The following is a 10,000-nucleotide window of genomic DNA, read 5'->3' as shown; positions in this document are numbered from 1 at the left end:
CAAGACATAGTGCCTCGGTACCGCTTGCGAACTGTAATAAACCATCCTCTTGAAAAGGGGAAAGGTGAGATCAGTGTGTATTTCATCCTTGAGAAAAAAAGTGCTCGGAGTTCTCTATAATTATCTACGCAAGCTCATCGAACTTGCTATTCTTATTTGTTCTTTGTATATTATTATCCACCTTATTTGAGAAAATTCAATTTGTCAGAATATTTCGTCCAGGATAGTGCATGATAATATGAAAATTACTTTTTACAATTGTTTATGATCTTGTTCTATCTGTAAATTTATCTGCTCTGGATTTATCTCATGATGTATCCGGATAAAGAGTCCTCTATAAAAACACATAGGATACATCTGGATCTATGTGGAAAATATTCTGATATATTTTTGTCAATTGGTAACAGATAGTTTATCCAATATGTTTCAGACTCGAATTTTGATTTGTTCATTCATGATGTTACAAAATCTTAAATAAATTCATCATTCAATTCCATTTTTGTAAATCCTTGCACACATTCCCCCTTCTTCAAATTTCCTTCATGTCTGGGCTAGATAATGGCACCTGCCCATCCGTGAGAACTTAATCGTATTACGTGACAGGAAATTAAAGTCTAAAGGACTAGTATCAGGTTGAATGAAATTATCCAAAAGGACCACACAAAACTATATTACAGATAAGAAGTGTTATTAAATGCTAACTGGGAATGAAATCAGGAATATCTTTCTCTGCAGGCTAAGGTCTGCATCTTACATTTGGGGAACCGAGAACCAGGATTCCACCTAGACCTAAGGATTATCATGAATTCTAATTAAATTACTCTCTTCCTGGTCTTTATAGTTATATGAAAAAATGCAAAGCTAGTATTCTATTATTTGAGTGATAAAATCGTCATATTATAAACAAAGCTACATATATGTATATATATTTTTATATGTATATATATATATATATATATATATATATATATATATATATAATAACAACAAATTCACGATATAGAGCTCAACAAACAATCTTCTTATTGGAGGTACTCTCTTCCAGCACAAGGACATCCACAAATATACTGTACATGGACTTCACCGTGTGGCAATTACAAAAATCAAATAGATCATATAGCCGTCAATAAAGAGTCAAGGAGGATTCTGAGAAATGTAAGAAGGTATAAAGGCGAAGATATTGGTAGTGATCACCAGCTCCTCGTTGCCACACTGAAATTAAAACTGAAAGCATCCAACAAAAATGTAATCATAATACCTATAGGTTTGATTTAACTAAGCTTCTGGAAGATTAGCACAGAGAAATCTTTGCAATTGAATGTAGGAATTGATTTGCAGTCTTAGAGACATTAGGAGACAAAAAACAGACCATTAAATAAGCATGGTGTGGAGAGTCTTGCGTTATTATGGAGTTCCTCTCAAATATGTAAATTTGATTAAATCTATTCATGAGCATAGCAAGTGCAAAGTTAATATTAGTCGAATTCTATCAGATAAATATCCAGTGAACAGTGGAGTCCTCCAAGGGAATTTGTTGTCACCTATGTTGTTAATCCTTCTCATGGATTTTGTAATGAATAGAACAGTTGGCGATGGTAGAGAAGGATTGGATTGGATTGGTAACGGGAAATTAGCTGACCTAGAGTATGCTGATGACGCTGTCCTCATTCGCAGAACACCACAGGCCATGCAAAGATTACTTACCAGAATGCATGAAGTATCACAGGAGGTTAGGCTTAAGATAAATAGAATAAAGATAGAGATTATGAAATTGGAATATGCAATGGAAGATGAAATATCATTGGAAGGAGAAAGGATTAATGAGGTGGAATCATTTAAATATTTAGAAACTATGATCTCTAATACGGGATTTTTTAAATTTTAGTTTAATGAAAGGGTGAAAAAAGCAAATCAGTCAATCTCTAGGTTAGTTAAAATTTGGAAATAAAATCACCTGAAATTACATATAAGAATCAGGCTATATATCAGTTTAGTGTGATCAGTGGTACTGTATGGGCGTAAGTCGTGGTATGACAATGAAACAATATCTAACAGATTTTGTAGATTTGAGAACAAAGCCCTCAGAAGAATATTGGGAGTTAAGTGGCAGGAGATGATTACAAATGAAACTATAAGAGATAGTAGCCGAGTGCCATATGTGGACGAGATCATAGTGAGGTGTGGATGGAGATAGTTTGGGCATGCTCTTCACACTCCCCCAGAGAGATTAGTTCACCAAATTTTCGACAAGGCACTAGAAGAGTTGGAAGGCCCAGGCCAACATGGCTGAAGACTATGAAGCGTAAAGTATAAGATTATTAATGGAGAAGTATTGATTTAAAAGCTCTAGATAGAGACGACTGGCAAAATCTAAACGAGTCCATTTTCGTCAATAGCCATGGGAGATGATGATGAGGTTAGAGTTCTCTTGCTTGAGGGTACACTAAAGCATATTATGGTGAATGTATTTTAAAGTTGTTACTGATCTTAGGATATTTTATACTGTTATTCATTGCTTCTCATAGACCATATAGGTCTTGGGCTTATAGTATCCTGCTTTTCCAACTAGACTTGGGATAATAATAATAATAATAATAATAATAATAATAATAATAAATGCAGCCGTTTTAATCCACCGCAGGCCAAGGCCCTCAGACATTTCCTTAGTCATTTCGGGGATTTGGCCATTTTAATCACCTTGCCGGCCACTACGTATTGGTGATGGTGGGATACTTTAGTCTGATAGCTCACAGCAAACCAACCCTTAAGGGTTACATATATATATATATATATATATATATATATATATATATATATATATATATATATATATATATATATATATATGTATATATATATGTATATATATACACAGTATGTATATATATATATATATATATATATATATATATATATATATATATATATATATATATATATATATATAGAGAGAGAGAGAGAGAGAGAGAGAGAGAGAGAGAGCAATATGAATTATGAATTCAAGTAATCTAAACCATTGTCTATGAATAATAAACTTTCATCTAATAGAGTAATACTAATATTATTTTCATAATGAATTATAGGTAGCTTAGTTGGGTAATTTTATACCCCTAAGTATTTTGAATATTTGTCAATAGATGGCATGAGGATTCCCTTTCCAGCAAACAGTGACGTCATGGAAATTTCTAGAAGGCAAGGATAGCAGAACTCTACCTATAGTTCTTATTGTAATCAATAGATGGCCCAAGAAAAAAATCATTATGTCTATCATCCTTGACTCGGGAGTAGAAAAGCAATATTGCCCCTCCCCACAGTTTCGTTATTACACTATTTGTTTATTGTTCAATTTATGTTGCTTTTTGCCCTAAATCTATCCATACATATTTGATATAATGGTTACTTATTTTCTAGCTACAACTTGATTCCATAACGCGAATTGCATAAATTGAAATGGAATTTCGAAAATGTTTCATCGGGTTAACTACTATTAGCTCTATTAACGTTGGGGGTGAAAGGAGGGTAAACCCGCGGGTACCAGGTATTATTAATTTGATGCTGAAATAATGCTTTTAACCAATAGTTTAATATGTCTTTCAAATAATATTTTTATTGAACGATAACCTAATATGCGTTTTACATTGCCTAACTGAAGCATGTCCGTGAATATCTTTGATAAAATTATTACTGGTAAACATTAAGGGGCAAATCAAGTTTCCAGCTCATCAAAGGAATCGTAATAGTTTCATAGATGAGCCAATAGATGGCATCAGGAGCACCTTTTCAGAAGAAATATCGTTTGCTATTTCACGGCCACGTGCGTCCAAAAAAAGAGGTGACCCTGATAAAGGCTACAGAACAGGTTGTTAGTAAATAGATCATCCATAGTTTAGGTGTTTAACTTATTTTTTATTTTTCAATGAAGACGTAAATTATTACATACAATACAAATGCTATCTTGTAGTTGCTAATAAAGTGATTGTTCTTTGGTTTATTGATAGGATTGCTTGGAAAACGAGTAATAAACCATATCTAACTACCCAAGGAACTGCCATCGACAAAATTGGGGTGGGGCAAGCAGAGCGTGAGGAGGCGCTGCCAAATATATTTTCATCCCGCTAAGAATAAAGCAATTCATTATAGAGTTAATTCACTTCTTCAACTTCTTATATAGTGAAATTGAATAGTGAATTCTCTATGTTTCATTATAATAATCGCAATGTGATTGAGTTAGAAAACGAGGAATGTGCTTTTCTTGAAGAAACTCCTAGCATTATCCCCCCTGCTTCCCCCCCCCCCCCCATTCCCGCCCAGAGACGTAGACACGCGAATACCCCCTATTTTCTTCCCAGGTTTGGGACAACCTAGTCGAAATGGAGCTAATATTACTAAAAAATTCCGCTTCATAATTCAATAACATTTGATAGATGCCTTGAATATATTTCATGAATTGTTTATTTCTATATATAGTAATACTAGGCTACAATTAAATCAAGTACTTGAAATCGAGCGCAGGTGACCAAATTAAGATAATCCAATGCATTAAAGCCTCGTCCAGATGAAAAGTCCAGCATATTTGTATTATATATTATCTCTCAAATTGCAAGCAAATTGCCACATAATGCACTTTACCCAGTTTGATATTTAAGTTCGCGTTGAAAGCAAAGGAGGAAGCAAAGATTCATAAAAATAAGAAAAAAAAGTTTGCCAGTAAACCCATATAAAACATTTTAATATAATTCCATATTAATGAGCAAATTCATATTTATATAATCAAACAAATATGGATAGATATACGCAGATAAAAGTAAATGAATGAAGTTAATGCCCAGGCTTTAAAGTATTGCGATTTAATACGATATGTTTTATAAAATAAGATTTTTCAAGCTATAGCATCAATGCCCTGTAGCAGCAGAGCATCCCGCGAAAAGATGGGTTGAATAGGATGTTCCGTTTGGTCTATGAAGTTGAAGAAGAAAAAAAAAATAACTGCGTTGAATAGTCTAAGGCCAGCCGTTGAAGGTCGACCAGTTACAAGGGTAAAGGACTCACAAAAGAAAAAAAATGAACCAGAAAGAAAAGTAAGATAAAAAAATATGAAAATGAGATAGCAATATGTCTGCTTATCTGCTTTGATGAAGACCAATCACTACCAGTTCCTTTGGAAGTAAATAATAGTAAAAAGAGATCATTATTATAATAACTTGTACTATAATAAGAACTGTTTTGGAATTATGACTCTTTACAGATCGCTTTATTTAAGTGGTATGGTCAATGCAACAAATCGATAAAAAATAAAAAGAATAGAAATAGGTGTCAGCTTCAGCAAAATTTGGTTACTTCTTTATTTCTGCGAGAAGCCTTGAAAGCAATGTTAAAATTCTTCGCATGATTACTAATGTGTTCCAGTACCAGGAAACCCACTCGTAGAAAGATCGTAGATAAACACTAGTCGCACTAAACACATCTTAGATGAGCACTCCTTCCAATTGGGGGTTTCTTAGATAAGCATTCATTCTACTAGAACATCTTAGATAACCACTTTCCAGACTAGAGGATACCACTAGACATATTCCTAATATCTTACCACTGTCATACATATGCCACAAACACGCACAAATAAATTCCCCTCAGAAATCTTCCGCCGAATGTATTCCTAATATTTTTTCACTGTCACTTAGATACCGCAACTACCAACTAAAAAATCATATAAGCAAATATCTTATGGAATGCAACCCAGGTAACCACTATTCCCACAGGAAGATTCCTAGATAAGCTCTTATCCAACTGTTAGTATCCCAGATAAGTATTCGACTCGATGAATTAGTATAATAGGAAAGCCCTTCCCATATTGGAAGCTTCATAGAGAAGCTATTATTCAACTATTAGCATCATAGATAAGTACTCGACTTGATGGCTATATCCTAAGTAAACATTTTCCCACTGAATACGTTCTAGACAACAAGTTTTCATTTCTCAAAATCCAGTATTGATAACTTAATAGTGTATCCTAGTTAAGCCCTTTCCCCACTAGAAGCTTCCTAGACAAGTAATTAACGCAATGAATGTATCCCAGATGAGTATTCGACCAACTAGAAACTTATTAAATAAGAACACATCCAAATGTAACATCCTAGATCAGCAAACATACCACAGGGAGCTTGCTGGAATGGAAATTTTCCACAGAACGCTTCCTGTTAAAGGACTCATTCTAATGGGAGTATCTTGATAAAGCACCTTTTCTATTTGGAAGCTTTATAGATAACCACACAATTAAATGAAAGCTTCCTAGATAAGAATTCATTAAAATAGAAAGATCCTAAATATGTGTTCTACCTATTTAAAACATCCCAGAAAAATAATCTTCCCACTGGAAGCTTTCTAGATAAATATTCATACCAATGGATGATTTCTGTATAAGTATTCCTCTCACAGGAAGCTTTCTTGAAAAGTACTCTTCGCATAAGAGGCTTCCTAGATAAGTCCCTTTCTTTCTGGAACTTGCTAGAAAGGCACTCTTCTAACTGGAATAATAATAAATAAGTATTCATATCACCAGAAGCTTCCAAGATAATCATTCAATGAACAATCTTTATACGACAAACTTATTAGAAATGTATTCTTCCCACTGGACGTATTCTAAGATGAGTAATCATCCCATAGTAGCTCCCTAGATAAGCGTTCATCCCACAGGAAGTTTCCTAGATAAGAACTCATCCAACTAGAAGCATTCTAGATAAGTCCTTATACCCATCTTATTGCAAACTTTCTACATAAATGCTCCTTATATTGGAAACATCCTAGATAAGCTCCAGAAGCATTAGAAATTTCATAGATGAGCACTCATCCCACAGTCATCCATAATAAGCACTAATTCCACTGTAAGATTCCTAGGAAACGCTCATCCCTATCGTCCAAGTGGGAGTATCTTAGTTAAACATTTGTCCCAATGAAAGCTTCCTAGGTAAGTAATCATCCCTCTATATGTTCCATAGATAAGCATCGGTCCCACTGGATGTACCCTAGATAGGAACTGGTCCAAATGGAATCTTCTTACATAATCACTCGTACCACTGAAGCAATCGAGGAAAGTAACTTATCACACGGGAAGATTCATGGATAAGTCCTCATCTACATGGAAGCAGACTCTAAGATATGCACTCGTACCACTGAAAGATTTCCAGATAAGAATTCGTCCCAATAGAAGCTTCAAGGAAAGGTAAATGTCTCAGTGGAACCTTTCCCGAGGAGTACTCATTCCATTGGAAACATCCCAAATATGTACTTAAATCTACTCAAAGCTTAATGAAGAAAATTATCCTAAAGGAGGTAACCTTGATAAGGACTCATACTGCTGGAATCTTTGATCAGAGAAGCACTCATCACCCTAGTAGCTTACTAGATGAACATTTGTCCTACCGGTAGCTTCTAGGTAAATAGTCTTATTTCTTCAAGTTTCCTAGATAAAAACTCGTTTAAATGGAAGTGTCATAGATAAGCACTCACCTCACCTGAAGACTTCTAGATAAGCTCTCATCCCACAGGAAGTTTCTTAGAAAAGCAACCACCCAAATGGAAATATCTTACATAAGCAACTAATCCTGTTCAAAGCTTTCTAGATAAGTTTTCATTCCAAGGGAAACCTCCTAGATAAGTAATAAACTTACGGAAAGCAACCTAGATAATCATTTGTTTCCCTTGAAGCCTCATAGATAAGTACTTATACCGCTGGAGGCTTTGTAGATAGGCAGTTGTCCCATTTGGGAATTTCATAGATGAGCATTTATGCAATAAAAAGCATCCTAGACAAGAAATTACCCCACTGGTAGCTTTCATTATAAACATTCATCAGCCTCAAAGCTTCTTAAATAAACACCAATAAAGTTAAGTTCAATAAATGCTGATAATATATACAAGGAGCACTTTCTCTCCTTTTTATCGTATTTGTTATTGTCATGTCATCACCCTTTTCAGAATTATTATAATATGATTTTCCCTATTACATACTTACACTAGATAAGAGATAATGGTGTATCCAAATCTATTTTATGTATGTTACTTTAAAAATATAATATAAACTTCCGATGAATTATGGTTTCAAAACAGAATTTTGACAGCCTCCTATACATAACCTTGAAGACCCACTTATAGCAGCATCACTGCGTTTATCAACCAACCCCACCAGTAAGGTTCTCTTTCCTTGTTTTGTTTGCCTCTCTGCATTCCTCGTTGTATGTCTAATATCTGTATGGAGTAAGAAACAATTGAAAAACTGTGATGAAAGTAACATAAAATGATTGGGAATTTATTTCAAATGATTTCATTCAGAATTTGAGGAAATTTAGAATTTCATTACTGCATCCCAATCTCATAATTGGTATGTAAGTAATACAATGTATATATATATATATATATATATATATATATATATATATATGTATATATATATATATATATATATATATATATATATATAATGATATATATATATATATATATGTATATATATATATATATATATATATATATATACAGACACACACACACATATATATATATATATACATATGTGTATATATATATATATACATACATATATGTATATATAATGATATATATATATATATATATATATATATATATATATATATATATGTATATATAATGATATATATATATATATACAGACACACACACACATATATATATATACATATATATATATACATATATATATATATATATATATATATATATATATATATACATATGTATATATTTATAAATAAATATATATTTATATATATACAGTATATAAATACATATATATATATATATATATATATATATATATATATATACTAGTATATATGGTGATATATCCACCACAGATAAAGTTTCATGAACTAAATCCCCTACTGCTGCTACCTCCGTGGTCACCAAGGCGATCGGAGGAAAAAGCAGGGCCCATCGGAACTGGAACTGCGTCACAATCGTTCGCCATTCTTTCCTATTTCTAGCATGCTCTTTTGCCCTTCTCACATCTATCCTCCTATCACCCAGAGCTTTCTTCACTCCATACATCCACACAAACCTTTGCCTTGCTCTTGTACTTCTCCCATCAACTCTTGCATTCATCACCTTCTTTATCAAACAGCCACTTTCCTTTCTCTCAGCTTGGCAAAACCACCTCAACACATTCATATCCACTCTAGGAGCTAAATCATTTCTTACACCCATTCTCACCATCACTATTTCGTTCCTAACTCTATCTAATCAAGATATACCAGCCATACTCCTCAGACACATCATCTCAAACATATTCAATTTCTGTCTCTCTGTCACTTTCATTCCCCACAACTCCGATCCATACAACACTGTTGGTACAATCACTTTCTCATACAGAACTCTCTTTACATTTATGCCTTACCTTCTATTACTTGCCACTCCCTTCACTGCCCCCAACACTTTGCAACCTTCATTCACTCTCTGACGTACAGCTGCTTCCATTCCACCATTTGCTGCAACAACAGACCCCAAGTACTTAAAACTGATTCACTTCCCCAAGTAACTTCACTCCATACATCCACACAAACCTTTGCCTTGCTCTTGTACTTCTCCCATCAACTCTTGCATTCATCACCTTCTTTATCAAACAGCCACTTTCCTTTCTCTCAGCTTGGCAAAACCACCTCAACACATTCATATCCACTCTAGGAGCTAAATCATTTCTTACACCCATTCTCACCATCACTATTTCGTTCCTAACTCTATCTAATCAAGATATACCAGCCATACTCCTCAGACACATCATCTCAAACATATTCAATTTCTGTCTCTCTGTCACTTTCATTCCCCACAACTCCGATCCATACAACACTGTTGGTACAATCACTTTCTCATACAGAACTCTCTTTACATTTATGCCTTACCTTCTATTACTTGCCACTCCCTTCACTGCCCCCAACACTTTGCATCCTTCATTCACTCTCTGACGTACAGC

This window comes from Palaemon carinicauda, chromosome 35 (assembly GCF_036898095.1).
Source record: "Palaemon carinicauda isolate YSFRI2023 chromosome 35, ASM3689809v2, whole genome shotgun sequence".
NCBI lineage: Eukaryota > Metazoa > Arthropoda > Malacostraca > Decapoda > Palaemonidae > Palaemon > Palaemon carinicauda.
The sequence above is the reverse complement of the archived record's forward strand: the minus strand, read 5'-3'. Positions refer to the sequence as shown.